General features: G+C 37.3%; 1 protein-coding gene across 1 annotated transcript in view; it reads left to right on the top strand.

The window, feature by feature from the left end:
• The window catches only part of SH3BGR (SH3 domain binding glutamate rich protein), a 179544-nt gene extending 155755 nt beyond the window's left edge, over positions 1-23789 (top strand). The window contains exon 7 of the mRNA XM_072614800.1: positions 23704-23789. The gene's annotated coding sequence lies outside the window, so the exon portion shown is untranslated. The remainder of the gene's footprint in view (positions 1-23703) is intronic.
• The last annotated feature ends 489 nt before the right edge of the window (positions 23790-24278 follow it).

The following is a 24278-nucleotide window of genomic DNA, read 5'->3' as shown; positions in this document are numbered from 1 at the left end:
AGATTTGGTCCCTGACACCTGGTTGGTCCTGCTCCTCCCAGTGCCACTTGGCCAAGGCTGAGCTGGGCCCTGCTCTGAGTCTGGTGGGACAGACTTTTCCCATTGGTCTTTCAGGTCACTCTGGGATAGAAATCTCCTCTGCTCCACTGTTCTGTGGCTTCTGCTGCTCTAGAATTTGTTGAGAGTTCTTCTCTACTGCTATTTTATGGGTTGTGAGGTAAGAGCTAATGTTTGTGCATCTTTCTACTCCACCGTCTTGGTTCCACTCCCCTCGTCAATTGGTTTTAAAGGGCAATTTTTCTTTGTAAAGAGGAATAATTTGGGAGGGATGGTTAAGAATTGGAGAGAGAAATGGGAGAAATGTCTGTGAAGTAAAATAAAAAAAAATTTAATAAAAGATTGAATTTTAATTGCTTCATTTTGTACTATCCAAGAAAACATCTCCCTGTAACAGACTTAACTATTTGTTTAACTTAGATATTACTGCAAGTTAGTGCTTTGAGTTCTGACTTCTTTTTTAAGTGCCATCATATGATGTTAGTGTCCCAGTATGGCAGTGTTACTGTACTTGACTTTAGCAAAAGTTTGTTATAAAACTCTTTACAGAACTTTCTTATTTTTCTTGTTTGTTGCATGTTTTCCACTTTCATCTTTTATTTAGAGTGTATGTCATCCTTTAAAGTCATCCTGTTGGGATAACTGATTGAATCTTGTGACCACAAAAGTCTAAGTAGCAGTTGAATTATCTAATAGTTTTCTTTCATAGCAATGGTAATGTCAAAGTTTGGTTTGCCCAGTAGGTTAAGAGGTCAAAAACTATAAGAACAAACATTTTTCAAGAATTGTAATATTAAAAACTATAGGGTATGTGTGTTGCCTGTATAGGTTGTATGTATGTATGCATCTAAATTATATAAATGTGACTTGAAAGGATATATTATCTCTGAAATCTTGTTCACTCTTTCCAAGGGAGATTGTGATTCCTCTTGGAAAGAACAGATTGAGGCCACACGGAAGATGTACTATGATTTCTCAGAGAAGAGATTGGTTGTTTAATTTATAATTTTTGCATTAATATCCATTAAGGAAATTGGTCTATAATTTCCTTTCTCTGTTTTGGCTCTTCCTGGTTTGGGTATCAGCCTCATATGTGTGTTGTAAAAGGAATTTTGTAGGACTCCTTCTTCACCTGTTTTTCCAAATAGTTTATGTAGTATTGGGACGACTTGTTCTTTAAATGTTTGTTAGAATTTGCTTATGAATCCATCTGGTCTTGATTTTTTTCCTTAGGAAGTTCATTAATGACTTGTTCAATTTCTTTTTCTAAGATTGGGTTATTTAATAATTATTTCTTCTGTTAATCAGGGTAATTTGCATTTTTGTAGATATTTATTCATTCACTTCATTTAGATTGTCATATTTATTGGCATGTAATTGGACAAAATAGCTCCTAACAATTGTCTTAATTTTCTCTTCATTGCTGGTGAATTAATCCCTTTAATTTTTGATATTAGTAATTTGGTTTTCCTCTTTCCTTTTTTAAAATCAAATTAACTAATGGTTTATCTATTTTATTGTTTTTTCCCATAAAACCACCTTCTAGTTTTATTAGTTTAATTGTTTTTTTACTTTCAATTTTATTAATCTCACCTTTTATTTTCAGGATTTATAATTTAGTATTTAATTGGGGATTTTTAATTTGTTCTTTTTCTAGTTTTTTTGGTTGCATGCCCAGTTCATTGATCTGCTTTTTCTCTATTTTATTGATGTAAGCAATTAGACATATAAATGTTCCCTTAAGTACCACTTTGGCTGCATTCCATAAATTTTGGTGTGTTGTCTCATTATTATCATTTTCTTTAATTAAATTATTGATTATTTCTATGATTTGTTCTTTGATCCAATTGTTTTTTAGGATTAGATTTTTTAATTTCCAGTTAATTTTAAATTTCTCTTTCCATTTCTCATTATTGAATGTAATTTTTATTTTGCACCATTATCTGAAAAAGCTGTGTTTGCTATTTCTACTTTTCTGAAATTGCTTATGAGGTTTTTATATCCTAATACATGGTCAATTTTTGTGTAGATGCCATGTACTGCTGAGAAAAGGTATATTCCCTTCTCTTCCCATTCAATTTTCTCCAGGGATCTATCATCTAACTTTTCCAGAATTTTATTCACCTCATTAATTGCTTTCTGGTTTTTAAATTACATTTATCTGGTTCTGAGGGAGGAAAGTTGATGTCCCTATACTATCATCTATTTCCTCCTGTAACTCATTCAACTTTTTCAAAAATTTAGATGCTATACCATTTGGTGCATATATGTTTAGAATCGATATTGCTTCATTGTTTATGGTATATAGTTTCCTTCTTTATCTCTTTTGATTATATCAATTTTTGATTTTGATTTGTTTGAGACCAGGATTGCTCCTCCTGTTTTCTCTGCTTCAATAGATTCTGCTCCAGCCCCTCACCTTTACCATGTGTGTATCTCTCTACTTCAAATGTGTTTCTTGTAAACAACATATTGTAGGATTCTGTTCTCTGCTTCCGTTTTGTGGGTGAGTTCATCCTATTCACATTTATAGTTATATTAGCCAACTGTGTATTTCTCTCCATACTATTTTTTGCTTGTTTACTTCTCTCTGTCTTTTACCCCCCACAGTTTTCCTTTTCACAAGTGTTTTACTTCTGCTCACTGCTCTCTCCAATATAACTTCCCTTATATTGCTCCCTTCTATTATCTCCATCCTTTTTTATTTCCTTATAGGGTAAGATAGATTTCTATATCCAATTGAGTGTGTATGTTATTCCCTCTTTAAGTCAATTTTGATAAGAGTAAGATTTAAGTTTTGTCTGCCATCCTACATCCCTGATCCTCCCCTCCATTATAATAGGTCTTACATGACTCTTTTATGTAGAATAATGCACCCATTCAATCTCCTCTCTCCTTCTTCCGGAGTAATTTTCTTTCTCCACCCTTTATTTTTTTTGGGAGGGGAATCATCCCATCAAAGTCACCTTACATCCATACATACTGTCTACAAATACTCCTAATTGCTCTTATAGCAATAAAGTTGCTGAGAGTTACAAATATTGATTTGCCATATAGAAATATAAACAGTATGACCTTACTATGTTCTCTCTCTGTCTCTCCATCTCTCCCTTCTTATGTTCCCCTTGAATCTTGTATTTGGAAGTCATTTTTTTATTCAACTCTGGTCTTTTAATTAGAAATGCTTTTAAGTCCTCTATTTTGTTAAATATCCATTTCCCCCCAGAAAGATTATATTTAGTTTTGCTGGGTAAGTAATTCTTGCTTGTAATCCTAACTCCTTTGCCTTCTGGTATATTGTATTCTAAATCCCCTGTGGAGTGCCAAATCCTGTGTAATCTTGATTGTGGCTCCATGATATTTGAACTCTTTTTGGCTGTTTGCAATACTTTCTCATTTATCTGTGAGCTCTGGAATTTGGTTATAAATGTTTCTGGGAGTTTTAATTTGGGGATCTCTTTCAGGTGGTGATTGCTGGATTCTTTCAATTTGTATTTTGCCCCCTGGTTCTAATATATCAGGACAGTTTTCTTTGATATTTTCTTGGAAGATATCCAAGTCTTTCTTTTAAATTTTGATCATGGCTTTCAGGTAGTCCAGTAATTCCTATATTATCTCTCTGGGATCCATTTTCTAGGTAAGTTGTTTTTCCAATGAGAAATCTCACATTTTCTTCTAAATTTTTACTTTTTTGATTTTGTTTTATTGTATGTTGACATCTCATACAGTCATTAGTTGCTGCTTGCTCAATTCTAATTTTTTAAAAAAATTATTTTCTTCAGTGAGCTTTTATATTTTCTTTTCCATTTGGCAAATTCTATTTTTTAGGGAGTTATTTTCCTGGTAAATTTTTGTATGTCTTTTCCCATGCTATGGATTCTTTTTTTTCATGATTCTCCTGCATTACTCTCATTTCTTTTCCCAATTTTTCTTCTATTTCTCTAATTCACTTTTTAAAACCCTTCTTAAGTTCTTCCAGGGATTCTTTTTGGTCCTGAGACTAAATTACATTTTTCCTTGAGGCTTCACATATAGTCATTTTGATACTTTTGTCCTCTTCTATATTTATGCCTTGATCTTTTCTATTACCATGGTAACTTTCTATAGTCAAGCTCTTTTTTTTAACCACTAATTTTTCTACCTTTTTTGTTGACTTAGTTTTTTTTTTATGTGAGAGTTGGTTTCTGTTCTTGCACTGTCCCAAGCTTTTTGTGCTGAGGCTCTGGGTCTTACTGCTGGCTTTCAGCAGGATTTAACTGCTTGCTTTCTCTGGCGGGTAGGTGTTCCTTCTTCCTTGTAGTAGGAGTTGGGGCCTCCCTGGATGTGAGGTTAGATGCTGACCTACTCCAGAGGTGGGGCCTTGCCACTGGGTTGCTATCATAACCAAGTCTTTCTGGTGGTTAGCACTGGAGGAGGGATCTTGATACAGATCCTCCTGAGGGTGGGACCCTGCCTACTGGGTTGCTATGGAAACAGAGACTCTCTCTCTCTCTCTCTCTCTCTCTCTCTCTCTCTCTCTCTCTCTCTCTTTCTCTCTCTCCTTGCTCGTTTGCCAAAGGGCAGGACCTCACTGGTGGATTGTCCCAGGCTTAGAGCCTTGCTTCTGGCTCCCTGCTGTGAGGTTGGCTGCTGCTTCTCCTGGACCTTGCTCCCCTCTCACCTCAGTGAGGCAAACCTTTTCTTCTAGGCTGGAAAGCTACTTCCCTGCTCCTAAACAAATGTTGAGATGGTTTTCTTGTTGTTTGGAGGGGAATTTTGCAGGGCTTTGGAGGATTTCTTCCTCACTCTACCATCTTAGCACCAGAAGTTGTGTAACAATACAATGACTTATCAAATTAAAATTAGGCACTATCTTTATATACATTATACACACACCCACCTACATCCCCCCACCCCCACCCTCCCCCACTCCCCCATATATATATATATGTATATATATCTATATATCTATCTAGGTAGATATAAAATGTAATAACCTACTGCAAAAGATTTTGAAAGTGACAGTATGTAAGAGATTTTAATGATCATACTTGGGAACAAGATTTCTCCTAACCCTCTATTTCAGGGTGTATTGCCTTTCAAATCAAGCTATGAAATTTTCACTCTCAATCTACCTATTTACATGGAAGTCAGACTTGCTCATAACTTCTCAACATGCTTAGACAAAACTGTCACAGGGCACCCAGAACAGAGACAAGAGGGACTTGGAGCTGTTGCCCACCTGCTGTGTTCATCAGGTATCTCCCCTTTGTCCCCAAATCTTCCTATCTATCTTTTGTATTTTCCCTCCAGTCTTTATTTCTCTCTCTAAACCTTTTAAGCCCATCACTCAAACCACACAATTTTCCTTTACATTTCAACCACCAGATTGCACATAATGTTGTTAAACCAATGCCTTACTTTCCCAAGCTAGAGAGTTAATTTAAACATAAAATGCTGAAATTCTAAAGTGATTACATTTAAGATTGCTATAGAAAAAGCCTTGACCAAAGTGTGTTTTTTAAAGACAAAATCTTTTTTTGCAGTTTTGAAGGCATTAGTCTGATGCAGGGGGCAATTTGTAGGAAACGAATGCCATCAGAGAGCAGATAATTCTAAAATCTCAATAACAGATCATGTACTTAAAAGTTCACAAGTGGATTTTAGGGCTAAGACAGAAACATGAAGCAAACTTACCCACTAGTTGATGGTTCTCTAAGTCACAACAAAATTCATTTCCACACTCAGCTTCAGTTAGTCATTTAACAGCTCTTAAATTTCTACTGTATACCTTATCACAGAAAAAGAGTAGTTATTCAACCTTTAAAATTGGTGAAGGGATCAACTGGAGAAATGATGGGGCTGGAATATGGTCTCTCCTCCCATTCCCGCTCATCCTTTCCTATCTCTTGTCTCAATAGACATACTTTATCAACTAGGTTATCTGTTGTACAAATGTTTTTAACAAAGGGGTAAACTAAAGGGGTCTAGCCTTACATATAGGTTAGCATTTTTGCACAGCCTGTTATAAAATGATTGGGATTCTCTCCCTCCTCTTATACTTTTTCCTGAAATTTTCTTACTTTTCCAAGTAGAGAGATCAGAAGGGGAGAAAAGTTTGTATCATCTAACAAAAAGCACATTAGACTGATTAGACAAAGAGAAAAGTTTTAGTCAATTTTCATTTTCATTTAAATTTAGCTGAGGGGCCTGTGTGAGGGGCCCTTTCTGAGGGGCCATGTGGCTTAGGACAGGTAGGAGGCTATCAATTAATTTCAATCGAAACTGAAAATTAAAGGTACAGGACACAAGAACAGGGAGGGGTTATATCTGGAGGTCTTCTTCTTAGTTATAAAATAATAAATCTGAATCTGCTATAAAAATGAGAACTCTCATGATTATAGCAACATTTTTAAGTTCAAAATGCACACCAATTCAATTGTTTCCTACTTCACTTCAATTTGCAAAACTTCCAAGCATACAATTAAAATTCCCAGCATTTCCTTACAAGTTTACCTTTGTCTAGTCACTAGCCCACTTCTCAGTAAAATCAGGAACTTTTTTTCTGGGGAAAGGTTATTCTTATCTCCCTTGATTCTAAGAGTGTTAAACTAATCCCCAAACTAGACCTGTTCAGGGGAGTAAAGGGGAAAAAAGGTCTTTTTGAAAGTCCAGAGCTTATTAGAATGGTTAACAAAAGTGTGTACAAAAACATTGACAAAGGCTTCAGAACAGAGAAACACAAACAGACCCACAGGCTAATGGACAAACAGGAAACATTCAAAGCTGTGGGATAATGACTTCAGAAAAAGGCTAATTTGATTTTAAATGAATATAGATGACATGACAAAAAGAACACAAAGGTGTTTGAATTTAAACCTGCACTTTGCTAGGCTCTCTGCTGAAGCAAGCATTTGAGAAAACACACATCAACAATTTAGGGCTGATAAGAGGTCACACAAAATGAATTTCTTAGACTGAATTTTAACTCTGGTTTCTCTCATGCATGCATTTCCCAGCAACGTCAGGCTTTAATGCCAAATGGTAAACATAGTTTTACATTAAGTCCTGACTTTCCACAATAATCCTAATAGGCGTTCACACTTAGATCACAGGACAGACTTCAATCAAACCAAATTCAGATTTTGAATTATCACTAATTATTTAAATCTCAATTTATCTGAGGGCCTTCTCTGTTCTCAAGATATTAGGAGACACCCTGTTTTCCAGAGCCAAGGCCAAGCAGGCAAACTGTGCCCAGAACTTGTATAACAACCCTTTGCTCTCACCCTCTGCATGATCTCAGGCCCAGCAAAATCACAGAATTGTTTCATATTGGTATCAGGTGGTCTCTGATCTTGGACAAGCATCTGCAGTGTCCATGTCCTGGTTATAAAGTCCTGCTATGAATCAGACTTGTGACATCTTTGCTGTCACCCCTCACTGTCAGGGCTACAGCTCACTGAACAGTCATTGATATGAGTACTGAGATCTCCCCATACTGCCTCAGGCTCCCCACACTAGGGGCTGGGCTCTGGCCATGTGTCCTTGTTTGCAAGCTCTGCCTCATTTTGAAACTAAACTTCTGTTTGATTCCTGACTCGCTTGTGTCTGGCCTGCTTTTTTTGACTCTGGCCACTTGCAGGTTAAGGACTAGTTCCTGTCCAGTTGACACTGTTAGTGCTTCAAAAAAAGAGAGCCCATTATGATCAATATGAACTCATTTTTAAAGACGCATTACTGCAGTTCACAGCTTATTACAGTGTTTTCCTATTTCATTTCAGAACACGCAAGAGCCTGATGAATTCCCTTTTTGTTTATGAAACAACCCTCACCCTCTTTCATGTATGTCCAAGACTAAGCAGCAGTTTGCCATTCCCATCACTGGAGATCGTTAAAGGTGGGGCCAGCTTTAATGTTTAACTTTCTTAATGGTATAAAGACAGTTACATCCCAGTTCCTCCCCAAGGAAGAAAAGTACACAATAATTCACAAGTAGGATAAAGAGTGGACAATGCAACAAGCTGCAGATTTGGCATTGTCTTCCCAACACAGCTCATCCCAACACTGATTGACAAGTAAGGTTGGGAATACTGAGTCAACATCTAGAGAGTTAACAGATGTGATGAAGACTGTGCTGGGTCATATCCAGATACCAAAGTTGGAGGGAAATTAGAACAGATTTATTATGAGGTTAATAAATTATAATTACTCAGATTACTGTGTATAGGTCATCAGGATGGTACTACGATTATCATTTTGGTCAAGGAGAAGATGGGTTTTTATACATAAGGGTAAAAAAAAAAGAAAGACTTTCCATGTGGCTCCAGGCTATCTCATGTTTATTTGAAAGGCACACAATTAAAACACAGGGTTTGGGAAGAAGCAACCTCTGTTAGTAAGTGCTTACTCCTTAAAAGGGGAAGGACCTGGAGGTGGATAAGCAGGAGGACAAGATGGAGGAACTTTACAAGATGGTTCTGTTACTTTGTTACTAACACTTTGGTTACTTTGTTACCTACAAATATCAAGGATTTATTGAGTGCACCAGCTGGGAATCCCCCAGCTGTTTAGGCAGAAACTCCCTGAAGTAACAAAACTTGTATAGATTTCAATTTAGGCAGGAGGTAAATTGAGTATGGGGTATCTCTGGATTAAACAGGGCCTATTACTGGGCTTAGTAACAGGAAAGGCTCTTTTTTCAGGTGACATATCTCTCCTTGTTTAGCTGATTAATCGTGTCAGACTCTTCATGACCCCATTTGGGATTTTTTTTTTGGCAAAGATACTGGAGTGGCTTGCCATTTCCTTCTCCACCTTATTTTACAGATGAAGATACTGAGGCAAACAGGGTTAAGTGACTTGCCCAGGGTCACACAGCTAGTAAGTGTCTGAGGTCAGATTTGAGCTCAGGTGTTCATGACTACAGGGCTAGCACCCTATCCTCTGTAACGCCTACCTGCCTGTTATCTCTTGTTACCCTGTCCAGGTAGGACTGTCCTTTCTGTTTCAGCAGAGAAGAAGGTTACATGGGGTGGGGTTGGGGTTTGCCTCACAGATGACGTCAGAGAGGAGATAGGGAAATTACAGACAAAATGGAATTGATTTCATTGTCTTGGCTACCTGCAACTGTCAGACCCTCTTATTTTTTCCCAGAATCTTTGCTTTAGCAGCTTTAAGTTGGTCTCTTCCATCTTCCCTGTCAAAGCTGGGGGCCAGGAGAATCTTGAAAAGTTCCTTAGAAGGCTGGTCACAAACTCCACTCTGCCCCTCACACAGGGCAAGAAATTCAGCTCTACTGACAAGGAGAATCCCATACCAATGGGTTTTGGGATAGTGGATAAATTAGAATTGGCTATATGGAAGCTAATGTCTCCACGGGACAGTAAGAAAATTTTTTAAAAAGCCCAAAGATGAAAAAAAATGAAGAAAATGTGAAATATAGGAAAAAGACTGACCTGGAAAGCAGGTCGAAGAACTAATTTAAGAATCATTGGATTACTTGAAAGTCATGTGGGAAAAAAAAAAGAACCTAGACATCATATTTCAAGGAATCATAAAAGAAAAGTCTCTGGAAAGTTTAGAACCAGATGGCAAAGTAGAAATTGATAATATGTACCAGAAACTTTCTGAAAAAAAAAAAGCCAAATGAAAATTCCCTGGAAGGTTAAAGCCAAAATACAGAGCTCCCAGGTCAAAGAAAAAAAAACTGCAAATAACCAGAAACAATTCAAATATTGCAGAGCCCACACAATCAGGATCACACAAGATTTAGTAGCCACTTTAATATGCGTGGAGGGCTTAGAATATTATATTCCAGAAGGTAAGGGATCTAGGCTCATAACTAATAACCTATTCAGCAAAACAGTATAATTTTATAAGAAAAAAATGAACTTCTCATGAACTAGAGCACTTCCCAAGCATTCTTGGAAAGACCAGAGCTGAGTAGAAAATGGAACATAGGAGCCAAGGCAGGCATAAAAAGGTAAACATGAATGAAAACTCACAAAGGACTAAAGTTTAAACTCTTTATTTTCTTATGTGGGAAGATGATGCATGAAGCCCCCTTAGAACTTTATCAGTACCAGGTGTCCTAGATTCTAATTAGAATCTGAAGAATCTATAGGTGGGAGGAAAGAATGCTCTAGGAAAGGGAGGACTGGGAAATGAAGAATGGGGAAAATTATCTCACATAAAGGAGGAGGAAAAAGAGAAGTGTTTACAACAAGGAGGGGGTAGTGAGGCAGAGAGTGGACAACACTTGAACTTTACTCTCCTCTGAACTGGTTATAGGAGGGAAGAGTACACATACACACACAGCTGGGTACAGAAATATATTTTACCCAAGAAGGAAATAGAAAGGAAAGAAGTTAGGGAAAAAGGAGGATTAAGAGGGAAGTTAAAATAAGGGAGGCATCAGTCAAAAGCAAAATGGACCCCTTTTTTTTTTTTTGTAATTCAGATTGAATTTATTTTTTTAATTTTTTAAAATTAATTTATTTAACTTTTGACATTCATTTTCACAAAACTTTGGGTTCCAAATTTTCTCCCCATTTGTCCCCTCCCCCTGCCCCAAAACACTGAACATTCTAATTGCCTCTATCACCAATCTGCCCTCTCTTCTATCATCCCTCTCTTCCCTTGTCCCCATCTTCTCTTTTGTCCTGTAAGGCCAGATAACTTTCCATACCCCTTTACCTGTATTTCTTATTTCCTAGTAGCAAGAACAGAACTTGACAATTATTCCTAAACTTTGAGTTCCAACTTCTCTTCATCCCTCCATCCCCACCCATTCCCTTTGGAAGGCAAGCAATTCAATATAGGCCATATCTGTGTAGTTTTGCAAATGACCTCCATGATAGTCGTGTTGTGTAAGACTATATTTCCCTCCATCCTATCCTGCCCCCCATTGCTTCTATTCTCTCTTTTGATCCTGTCCCTCCCCAGGAGTGTTGACTTCAAATTGCTCCCTCTTCCCATTGCCCTCCCTTCCATCATCTCCCCCACCCTGCTTATCCCCTTCTCCCCCACTTTCCTGTATTGCAAGATAGGTTTTCATACCAAAATGAATGTGCATTTTATTCCTTCCTTTAGTCGAATGTGATGAGAGTAAACTTCATGTTTTTCTCTTACCTCCCCTCTTTTTCCCTCCACTAAAAAGCCTTTTGCTTGCCTCTTTTATGAGAGATAATTTGCCCCATTCCATTTCTCCCTTTCTCCTCCCAATATATTTCTCTCTCACTGCTTGATTTCATTTTTTTTTTAAGATATGATCCCATCCTATTCAATTCACTCTGCGCACTCTGTCTCTATGAGTGTGTGCATGTGCATGTGTGTGTGTGTAATCCCACCAAGTACCCAGATACTGAATAGTTTCAAGAGTTACAAATATTGTCTTTCCATGTAGGAATGTAAATAGTTCAACTTTAGTAAGTCCCTTATGACTTCTCTTTGCTGTTTACCTTTTTATGCTTCTCTTCATTCTTGTGTTTGAAAGTCAAATTTTCTTTTCAGCTCTGGTCTTTTCATCAAGAATGCTTGAAAGTCCTCTATTTCATTGAATAACCATTTTTCCCCCTGAAGTATTATACTCAGTTTTGGTGGGTAGGTGATTCTTGGTTTTAGTCCTAGTTCCTTTGAGTTCTGGAATATCCTATTCAACACCCTTTGATCCCTTAATGTAGAGGCTGCTAGATCTTGTGTTATCCTGATTGCATTTCCACAATACTTGAATTGTTTCTTTCTAGCTGCTTGCAATATTTTCTCCTTGACCAGGGAACTCTGGAATTTGGACACAATGTTCCTAGGAGTTTCTCTTTTTGGATCTCTTTCAGGAGGTGATCAGTGGATTCCTTGAATATTTATTTTGCCCTCTGGTTCTAGACTCTCAGGGCAGTTTTCCTTGACAATTTCATGAAAGGTGATATCTAGGCTCTTTTTTTGATCATGGTTTTCAGGTAGTCCCATAATTTTTAAATTGTCTCTCCAGGCTCTATTTTCAAGGTCAGTTGTTTTTCCAATGAGATATTTCACATTATCTTCCATTTTTTCATTCTTTTGGTTTTGTTTTGTGATTTCCTGGTTTCTCATAAAGTCATTAGCCTCCATCTGTTCCATTCTAATTTTGAAAGAACTATTTTCTTCAGTGAGCTTTTGAACCTCCTTTTCCATTTGGTTAATTCTGCTTTTGAAAGCATTCTTCTCCTCATTGGCTTTTTGGACCTCTTTTGCCAATTGCGTTAGCCTATTTTTCAAGGTGTTATTTTCTTCAGCATTTTTTGGGTCTCCTTTAGCAAGATGTTGACCCGCTTTTCATGCTTTTCTTGCATCTCTCTCATTTCTCTTCCCAGTTTTTCCTCCACCTCTCTAACTTGATTTTCAAAATCCTTTTTGAGCTCTTCCATGGCCTGAGCCCACTGGATATTTATTTTGGATATTTGGGATACAGAAGCCTTGATTTCTATGTCTTTCCCTCATGGTAAGCATTGTTCTTCCTCATCAGAAAGGATGGGAGGAGATATCTGTTCACCAAGAAAGTAACCTTCTGTGGTCTTATTTTTTTTCCCCCTTTTCTGGGCATTTTCCCAGCCAGTGACTTGACTTCTTAGTTTTCTTTCCACCCCCACCTCACCTCCAGATCCACCCAGCTAGTGCTTGGGGTCTGAGACTCAAATGCTGCTTCCCAGCCTCAGGGCTTTGGGTGGGGGCGGGGCTGCTGTTCAGTGTGAGATTAAGTTCAGGTGGGGGCAGGGCCACCATGGGGCTCAGTTCCCTCAGGGGGTTTATGAGGAGACCTTCAACAATGCATACAAGCTACTGCCTGCTTTGGGAGCCCCTCTCTGCTGCTGCTGCCTCTGCTGCTGTCTCCTGAGGGGGCCTGAGTTATGTGGACACCCCGCTCCCCTCTCGGCAAGCCAAGAAGACCCTCTCACTGACTTTTGGCACCTGTGGGTGGAGGGACATGCATGGCTGCTGGAGATTCTGTCCCTGAAGCCTTCTTGGATCTGCTCCTCTCGATGCCACGTGGCCAAGGCAGGGCTGAGCTCTGCTCTGGGCTGGTGCTCGATGGACCTTTCATGTCAATCTTTCAGATCTCTCTGGAACAGAAATCTCCCCACTTCATTGTTCTGTGGCTTCTGCTGCTCCCAAATTTGTTGAGAGTTCTTCTTTACAGGTATTTTATGGGCTGTGGGTTAGGAGCTAGCATATGTGTATCTTTCTACTCTGCCGTCTTGGCTCTTCTCAGATTGATTTTCAAAATGGATCCTTTTAAAAATAAGTTTTTATTATCTTGTTTTCCATAATACCATAGTACCCCATGTATCCCTTCTGCTCCCCTTCCTAGAGAACCATCCCATACAATAGTATTTTTTTAGAAAGAAAAAAAGACACAACTAATTGATACTTTGAAAAAGTCAGAGAATAATTCAAAATATAACACTTGTGTACCTCCCACCTCTATGAAGGAGAGGGTTGAATGTGTCTTCTCTTTATTCAAGTTGTGTTGATCTTTTAAATTTTTTTTTATATTTACCTTTGTTTTGGTGTGCCATTTTTTTTCCATTCACAATGCTATGATTACTGAGAATATTGTTTACTTGGTTCTTCTTATGTCACTTCATAGCTCACTACTTCATAGTTCATATAGAACTTTCTATGTTTCTCCATATTTATCACACACATCATTTCTTACAGCACAGTAGTACTCAATTACATTTATGGACCATAATTTGTTTATCCATTCTCCAATTAATGGACTTCTACTTTGTTTCCAAATTTTAGTTACCACAAAAAGTGTTGTTATAAATATTTTGGAGTATGGGGGACTTTTTTATTACTGATGGCTTCCTTGTTGTATAAGCCCAGTAATGGAGTCTCTGGTTCAAAGAGTAAGGATACTTTGGTTACTTTATTTTTGTAACTCCAAATTACTTTCCAAAATGGTGATACAATTTCGTAGCTCCACCAACAATGTGTGCCTATCATTCCATATTCCTTCTCAACATTCTTGATATTACGATATGGTGCCATTGTTGTTGTGTTCATCCTTCATTGCTGAAGAAGATTATACCATCAGAGAAATGATGACATGCTGTTGAATATAAATAAAAAGTCAGTATTGAACTTTTGTCCATGGACTGATTCAGAATACCCTAAAATGTCTACATTTAATATATTAGTTTTTCATAGAATCCAGGAATGGCCTGAGTTCATATTCTTTCAGAGAGATAAATAGAGCATGTATATCTATCTATCCATCCATCTATCTATCTATCTATCTATCTATCTATCTATCTATCTATCTATCTTCTATTTATCTATCTACCTATCTATCCATCTATCATCTATCTATCTACCTGTCTGTCTATGTATGTATGTATATATGTATGTATCTATCTATATGTGTGTGTGTGTGCATACACACATATACATACACACATATAAAAAGGGCTTTCTACATCCTAGGTACTATGATATGTAACGGGGATACAAAAGCAAGAAAACCAGATGGTCTCTACTCTCAAGGAATCTTCATTCTAATAGGAGAAGGCAAAACTTAAAGAGATTCAGGAAGGGGAGGATAGAAAGTTGGACTAAAGGTGGGTCAGTTAACCAGTTTGAAGGTGGAGCAGACTTGTTGAAGTAGAGTAGAAAGGAGAGTGAGTCAAAGTGGAGACTGAGAAGTTGAGGTGAGCCTTCTCAAGATAGGGCAGCTCTAGTTAGGGACTCCCCAATCATCACCTACCCTAAGGTTGGGCAACTATTGTGAACTTCATGTGGACAGAAAGTGGTATACATTTGATGAATGTTCACTAAAGTATTTATGCAAGGGTTGCAGCCGTTGGACTGTGTCAGAGCCAATAAAGCTTTAAATTGTGCAATGCTTTCCATAAATCTGGTTTTTATAGTTATACACCTGGTTTTTGATAAGTGATATGGTTTTATTTTCTAGAATTTTGTAACTAAATACTATCCTTACTCACTTTGAGAATGTAGATGATTCAGGATTGTTTGCTACAGAATATATATACAATCATGCTTAGTTATAGAAAGGATAAAGGCCTCCATCTCTTGTTAGGACCCTTGTGTATGGGAAGTTTTCTACTCCTCCCATGCAGAATCTGAGTTAATATTCCAAGGAGGAAAAACAAATATTTTCATAAAACCTTTGATTGAAGGAATTAGACCAAGGCCATTTTCTTGGCACTTGCCAAAATATTGGCATCTGTCCTGTGTTACTTTCTTTTTCTTTTTGATTTAATCCTTCAACCTGGACAAGAAGGCTTCTACTCAGTAATAACTTTATAAAATAAAGTATCCATCTTGTCCCAGATAACCTCATTGTATGTGGCATTATAAATAACCCCTCCATAACCCTCTTTTAGCCAAGTTGTAATTAATCTCACTTTTGAATTACTATCTACTTCAACCAATTAATGTACTCAAAGATACCGAAACAAAGTTCTAGAAGTGGAAGTTAACAGAAAACATCTTGTTTCTCACCGATAACCAAGAAATATATTAAACATAGATATTTTAGAGTACTCTGAAACAGTTTTAAAAACTTTGAAAAGGGAAAAATATCTCTAATACATGTCAGAGACATGACTTTTTCTATACAAAAGAAGACAGAGCTAGAAGCCATCTTTATAGCTGCCACACCACCACTATAATTCAGATGTAGATTTGGAGGACTAGAGCCTCCCACTTCCATCTCTATCATTTTTGAGTCCTCAGTTGTGTGGAAAGAATCTCTTATAATATATATTTTTTTACATAAATCTTAGTGTGTATTTCCTTTTCTACTCATTACTGTGTCAGAATTATCACATAATTGCCCATTTGGAAATGCATTAGCACTCAAATGAAGGAATTGAAGTGGGCAGGAGAAGCTAATCCACTATTTTCTTCATTTCAAAACTCAAAACCTTTGACCTGATTGCTAATATAAGGTTCTCTAAGTATTTCCTTTGCTTACTTTTTTCTCAAAATCATTTGCATGTTAAACCAGAGAAAATTTGGAACTTTTAAACCCAAGCACTGTACAAACCCCCTATAATAAAAAGAAAGTTGAGAGAAGTGACTCAGGAAGGTCAGGAAGAGGAAGGAAAAAGGAAAAGAAAGTTTTGGCTGCTAGGTAATTGTCATATAATTATGAAGACCTGGGCTCAATTCTTGCCTCTGACAAATGACTTAATTCTAGGCAACTGTCTATTGGTTGCAGAATAAGTATGGATCTGCCTTTGTAGAGGGAGTCTCCTCTCCATGAATTCCTTACACCAATGAAATTCAGGTCTAGAACAACAATAGTAAAACTTTCCATCTGAAAATGTTAGTTTAGACATGAGCTTATTGATAAACTCACAGTGAAACTCTGAGTATTCTAAACTGTGTTCTTTCAGAATAATAATAGCAAAAGATTATCTTGCACATTATAGTGGAAAGGGCATTGGATTTAGAATCTGAAGATATCGATTTGAATCTGGGCTCAGTTACCTATTACCTGCAGAACTGTAGGGAAATCATTTACATTTATGGCCCTTATTTTACTCATCTGTCCCTTCCCTGAGTATAGCCCTCATCTTGCTATAAAGATTAACCTTCATGATTCGTGAACCTGACAATGCTCAAAAATCTTCAATGGTTCTGTATTACTTTCCCAAAACCCACACCTCTTTTATTGGCTTTAAAAGAGTTCTGTAATGTAATATGATTCTATCTTTTCTCTCTTTCTTTTTAATAAAATGACCTGGATGATCTTGAATATATTTTCTGGTTCTTTGTCACAACAATACTTTATTGAACTTGTTATGGCATAATATTAGTTTCCTTCAATGATGACTATCACAACTTATTTGGTTGCTGTCAATTTGTGTCTCTTTTATCCAGGTCCAAGAGGGTGGGGAAAAGGGAGGGAAAGAGGTATCCATTCAATGTACAGGGGATTTTTTTCTAGATTTATTTATATTTCTTAATTATCTTACATGGCTGAACCATCTTTTTCTGGCAATACATTCCTTTAATAATATTGTTTAGGCTGCTACTTTTTATGTATGCAAAGGGGAAAAGATTAGGGAAGTTTTCCATTGACTGTAATGAGTTTGCTGGTTGGTGAAGCTTTGTTTGGAAACTTTGACTGCCTTATCTCCCCAGACAAAATGTAACATCTTTAGTCTCTTCTTTTCTCCCTTCTCCTTTCTTCAAGGTAGACTTTTTATTCTTTCCAAAAGAAGAAATAGAAAGTTGGAGTCAGAGGTCACTCTGTTCTTGTCTGAGAGAAGAGGTACTGGTTTAGAATTATTTCAATCTACTCCCTTAAATATTAGGCTATAGGAATAATTTGGTTCAATTTAATTTCTGATTGCTGTCATTATTTTTTTAGGGAACTCCAAATTCTATATCCATGACTTTACCTCTTTTCCAACTAATACCAGTTCCAAAATGTATACATACAGTTAATAGAAAATAAAGCCATTTCTCTATATCATAACAAAATAGAAATCAGAGAAGGTATAACACAGGTGAGTATATACCAGACAATATAGAGTGAAGGTACTCTCAACTATGAGAGGGAGTTCTAGCTCTCACTCAAGATGAAGTTCCCTGATGTGTCTAGATAGCAAGCTGGGAATAGGGACATGATGGAAATTGCTCCCCTCATGTTCTTTCAGCAACTTGAAGTGGGATTGGTCTCTTCCATTTTCCCCTCTTGAAGCCAGAAGTACCCAATGTGACTTGAAGCTCAAGGAAGATATGAAACTTGAGAAGTTCCAAAGAAGACCAGAAAAGGACAGAAACTCTCTTCCCTCTCATTAGCTCCACCCCACCCCTCATGAAGTTCAGGCATTTATCTTCACTAATGAGGAGAGTCTCATGAAATGGACTTTGAGAAAGTGGTTACAGCTGGAAAAACCTCTAGTCATAAACCAAGAATCTCTGCTTTTTCTGAAAGAGTAAAGCATAGCTCCAGCTGAGGGGTAAAGCTAAGATTGAAGCTGGAAGTATTGGAGTTGAGAGCTGTCTTTTGAAGATCAAGTCCAGGAAGTCCAAATGATATCTGCTCAGCAAAAATACTTTGTACTATGAGGAGAAAGCCCAGCCTGGAAGGTCATCCAGCATAGGTACCTTACATAGTTGGGGAGTCTTATGATCTCTCTGTGAATTGCCTTTATCACATCACACATCTCAGCCTTATTCTCATTGTGCTCTAAATTTGAGCTCATCCTTCCCATGGATCATATGTATATTTTTGGCAGAATGTATCTCAGGTTTATAGCAATGGGGCATAGTCTTTTGTAACATCAGATTTAATTAGCACTTTTTAGTAAATGTTTTTGCAAAGAGCTAATTGTGTTTTACTGACTATTGTTAACTGGGATGAGCTCATGAAATAGGAATGAAGACTCACAGGGTTACTAGTAGGATTCTAGCAGCTATCAGCCCGAGATTCAGCTTTTGAGTTTGAGTACAAATTGGGGGAGTAGTCTAGAGGGGATACTAAATTACTAACCAACTTAAATTATCAAAAGACATGTAAATGAGGCATAAGATAGAACTAGATAAATACAAATGTGTGCCATTATTGTATAAAATTATTATTAAGAGTACTATAGGTGAGCCAAGAAGGTAAAGGCAGTGACTCACTTGAGTATTCCCAAATTCCCCTCCAAACAACATTAAAATAATGCCTCAAAATAAATTTTGGAGTGGCAGAACAAACAAAAGGATGGGATAAAACAATTTCCCAGTCCGAGAAAATTTAGAATGTAGGCAGGACTACGTTGCATTGCCCATATGTGGTTCTGGGCAATGAAGAGAACTGGCACCACTAGCCTGTGGCCACAGGGAAGCAAGAATCCTGGTCACAGGTACAAGGCAGAAAAGAACACTTGTGGTCACTCTCAGACCAGAGTACAGGCCAGGAAAGCAGTGACCACACCTTTCCTTAGAACATGCCACCTTAGAAGAGCTAAAAAACTTACAAGCCTTCTCCTGCTCTCAATCTAATTCTGAAAACAGGAGTATGAAATGCTTGAATCTTGGGACAGTACTCCCTCCACCCCAGAAGCAGAGCTCAATTTTAACATAAAGTTAAAAGTAAAAAAAAAAATAGGTGGAAAAATGAGCAAACAACAAAAAGCATTTGACCATAGAAAGTTACTATATTGACAGGGAAAACTGAAACACCAGCTCAGAAGAAGACAACCAAGTCAAAATATACAAAGGCTCAAATAAAAATGTGATTGGTCTTAGGCCCAAAAACAGTTCTTGCAAGAGCTCAAATAGGATCTTAAAAATCAAATAAGAGAGGTAAAAGAAAAATTGGGAAAAAATGACAATGATATAAGAAATCATGAAAAAGAGTCACAACTTAGTAAAGAAGGGACAAAAAATAGTGAAGAAAACAACACCTTAAAAAAAAGAACAAAACAAATGGTAAAAGAGGTGCAAAAATCTACTGAAGAGACCCCATTAAAAAACAGAATTGGACAAGTGAAAAAGAGGTAAAAAAATTCACTGAAGAAAATAGTAACTTAAAAAGTAGAATTAGCCAAATGGAAAAGGAGGTACAAAAGCTTACTGAAGAAGATAATTCCTTAAAAATTAGAATTGGCCAAAGAGAAGCTCAATGACTTCATGAGACATCAAGAAGCAATAAAGCAAAATCAAAAGAAGGAAGAAATAGAACAGTATGTGAAATATCTCATTGGAAAAGCAACTGACCTACAAAATAGATTGAGGAGAGATAATTTAAGAAATTTTGGACTATCTGAACATCATGATAAAAAAAGAGCCTAGACATCATATTTCAACAAATTATCAAAGAAAACTGTCCTGATAACACAGAACCAGAGGGTAAAATAGAAATGGAAAGAATCCACCAATCACCTACTGAAAGAGATTCCCAAATGAAGACTCCTAGGAATATTATAGCCAAATTTCAGAGCTCCTAATAAAGGAGAAAATATTGCGAGCAGTCAGAAAGAAACAATGGAAATACTGTAGAGCTATAATCAGGATAACACAAAATTTAGCAGCTTCTCCATTAAAGTATCAGAAGGCTTGGAATATGATATTCCAGAGGATAAAGAGCTAGGATTTCAAGCAAGAATCACCTATCCAGTGATATCCAGAGTATAACGCTTAAGGGAAAAAAACTGGATATTTAATGAAATAGAAGATTTTCAAATATTCCTGATAAAAAAAACCAGAGCTGAACAGAAAATTTGATTTTCAAATATAAGACTTAAGAGCAGCATAGAAAGGTAAACAGGAAAGATAAATAATAATGGATTCAATAAGGTTAAACTACTTATATTTCTATGGGGCAGCTAGGTGATGCAGTGGATAGAGCACCAGTGCAGGAGTCAGGAGGACCTAAGTTCAAATCTCACCTCAGGCACTTGACATTCACTAGTTGTGTGACCTTGGACAAGTCAATTGCCTCATTCTGGGTCATTTCCAGTCATTCTGATGAATATCTGGTCACTGGATTCAGATGGCTCTGGAGGAGAAGTGAGGCTGGTGATCTGCACAGCCCTCCCTCACTCAGAACAAAGTCAGGTGCAAGTCATGTCATTATTTCTCTGATGGCATGGTCTTCTTCCCCAGTGAAGGATGAATACACACACAGTTCTATTTCTATATGGGAAGGTAATACTTGTAACTTCTGAGAACTTTATCATTATTAATGTAGTTAGTTGGAGTATACCTAGGCAGAAAGCACAGGTGTGTGTTGACTATGATAGGATAATATAGCAAAAATCTAATTAAAGGGTGAGAAAGAGAGGTGTACTGGTGAAGGGGGTAGAGATAAAATGGGATAAATTATCTCATATGAAAGAGGCTTGAAAGACGTTTTACCATAGAGTGGTTGGTAGGGGTGGGTGGCAGACTGTGCTTGACCCTTACTCTCATTAGAATTGGCTCAAAGAAGGAATAATATACATATTTAGTTGGGTACAGAAATTTATCTTAAACTCCAAGGAAGTAGGTGGGGAACAGAATAAGGGAAAGGTATGGGGAGGGGGGTAGGACTGATAAAAAGAGGGAGGATTGGGGGAAGTGGTGATCAGAAGCAAAACAGTTTTAAAGAACAGGGCCAGAGAGAGGGAGAGAGACAGACAGACAGAGACACAGAGAGAGACACAGGGGGAAATAGGATAGAAGGAAATAGAAAGTAATTGTGAAAAAATTTTACAACAAGTTTCTCTGATAAAGGTCTCATTTCTCAAATATATAGAGAACTTAGTCAAATTTATAAGACTGTAAATCATTCCCCAACAGATAAATGTTAAAGGATATGATCAAGCTGTTTTCAGGAGAAGAAATCAAAGCTGTCTAAAGTCATGCAAAAATGTTCTAAATCACTATTGATTAGAGAAATGCAAATTAAAACTACTCTGAGGTGCCACCTCATATGTATCAGATTGATTAATATGACAGAAAAGGAAAATGACAAGTGTAGAAGGGGATGTTGAAAATAGTGACACTGGTACACTGTTGGTAGACTTGTGAACTAATTCAGCTATTCTGGAGAGTAATTTGGAACCACTCCTAAAGGGTTATAAAACCATGTAAATCCTTCCACCCCAAAATACCACTAGTATGTCTATATTCCAACAAGATAAAAAACAAAAAGGAAAAAGACCTGTATGTACAAAGATACTTTTAGCAGCAAAGAACTGGAAATTGAGGGGATGCCCTTCAAATTGGTGTAATGTAAGGGAATCTCAAGATCTTCCCTGCCCCTTTATAGGCACTTGTTACCTGTTTTGAGCTTTAGCCCAGCCTGCAGACTGAGTCACATGGAGCCGATGGTGAGAGGAGCTTGCTTAATGGGTTGACCAGGAAGGGTGCAGCAAAGAGAGAGAGAGTGAGGTAGAACTGGTTTGTAGGGAGGCCTAATGTAGGGAAGGCTTGAGGATGGCAGTGCTCTCTTTGTTGGTCATGTGTAAAAACTTCTTTGTTATCATGGTGGAATTGGCTTTCTGGTATCTGAATAAATATCTGTGGTTTTATCTTTGAGGAAGAGAGTTTATATTTTGTGAATTTACCCTGGAAATATGCATGCATATCTGTAGTGACTACTGTGGCTACCACATTAGCACTACAATTGGGAATTGCTGAATACGTTGTAGTATATGATTGTGATGGAATACTATTGTTCAATAAGAAATGATGAACATGATGCTTTCAGAAAAACCTGGAAAGGCTTACACAAACTGATGCAAAGTGAAGTGAACAGAACCATGAGATCACTGAACACAATAACGGCATTTTTGTACAGTAATATTGTACAATGATCAACTGTGAATGACTTAGGTATTCTCAGCGATACAGTGATGTAAGACAATTCCACAAGAATTATGATGAAAAATTGGTATGTGTCTCCAGAGAAAGAACTAATGGAGTCTGAAGGCCGATTAAAGCATACTTAAAGAAAAACAAACCTTTATTTTTTTGGTCTATTTTCTTTCACAATATGACTAATATGGAAATATATTTTACATGAATCAAAAAAAGGATTAATAAGATAAGGTTGATGAGGAAAACTTTTTTAGCTAAACTGTGGAGAAATGAGAGACTAAAAGGATAAACCTCTTCTGGGGGTATCTGAGTCAAAGATTGTTGTTGCTGTGTTCGTCCTTTGTTGCCGAAGAAGACTGTGCCATCAGAGAAATAATGACATGACTGGCACTTGACTTTGTTTTGAGTGAGGGAGGGCTGTGCAGGTCACCAGCCTCACTTCTCCTCCGGAGCCATCTGAATCCAGTGACCAGATATTCATCAGGATGACTGGAGATGACCCAGGATGAGGCAATTGGGGTTAAGTGACTTGCCCAAGGTCACACAGCTAGTGAGTGTCAAGTGTCTGAGATGAGATGTGAACTCAGGTCCTCCTGTCTCCTTCACTGGTGCTCTATCCACTGTACCACCTAGCTGCCTTTGAGTCAAAGACAGCATATGAAGAAAAGAAATCAAGGATTCTTAACTCTTGCTTTTCTCTGATAAATACAATGATTTTTTTGACTGAATAGTAAGTTAGCTACAAGTAAGTAAAAAAAAAAATGTGATATAATGATGAGGGAACTTGAAGCTACCCTGGATGAGTTCAGGCTTAGATACCCTGTATCCCTGAATTCTGAAGGAACTAGTAATGAACCTGGTTGTTGACTCACTGTCAGCAGGGAAGATTGTGGAGAAGGGGGAAAGTATGAAATATTTTTTGCCAGGGCAAATATTTTTTAAAATTTTTTATGAAGGGAAGAAGATGGGAACTGCCGACTATTTGCCAAATAAATTGATTTTGATTCTTGGCAAAATTCCAGAATATAAGAAAATGGTGATCATAAAGTGCTAAGATAGTTTCAAGTATAAATCATGTTGGAATATTTTTTTTTTTCTGGTAGAACACATCTAGATACCACAGTCAAGAATTAAGTTGCTTACAATAGGAAAGTATATGTAGAATCTATACAGAATTGTATGCAGTTGTGGGGAGGGAGGGGGGGAGTGGGGGGTAGGTGGGGGGGATAAAATCACAATTGTATGGCAGTGATTGTTAAACATTACAAAATAAAAAAAAAAAAAGAATTAAGTTGCTTAGAAAGAATCCAGTGGATAGCTGAACAAGGATCTCTCTCTTTCTCTTTCTCTCTCTAGATCTCGCTGTTGCTCTCTCTTTGACCAAAGCCTTTGAAAACCTGGAGTCCTTTATATAAGAGAACAAAATCCAGCTGGAGAAGGATATGGCAAATCACTTCAGTATCTAAAACCCCAATTTTGGACATAGCTAAAAATGACCGAACAACCACAAAGTAAACCATATGTAGAATATTCTCCTAAACTATCAACCCTTCTGTCATTGTAAAATAAATTGAGGTATCCCTGATATCTGTAAATGTACATTTTAAGGATCACAATACAAATCGCTGCTGAGTACAATGACATATTCTGACACTGCAGGTATTAATTCTACAGTACTGTCCACAATATGTCTATACTGGCATATGTTATAGACGTAGCTCAATGCAAAATATTCTTTAATAGTCTTTTTCAGTTACATTCAGGATATAGCATTTGTATGCGTGGTTATGGTATATGAATACCTATAGTACGTAAGTAAATAATCATAAACAGCAAAAAAATAATACAGAGCTAGTGGTAAGCCATGCACTGCTAACAAAAACTACGCACACAGGCCTAGCTAGTTGTATACATAATAATGAACATATTGA

Source organism: Notamacropus eugenii, chromosome 5, assembly GCF_028372415.1.
Source record: "Notamacropus eugenii isolate mMacEug1 chromosome 5, mMacEug1.pri_v2, whole genome shotgun sequence".
Classification (NCBI taxonomy): domain Eukaryota; kingdom Metazoa; phylum Chordata; class Mammalia; order Diprotodontia; family Macropodidae; genus Notamacropus; species Notamacropus eugenii.
This window is presented reverse-complemented; position numbering and strand designations above follow the sequence as displayed.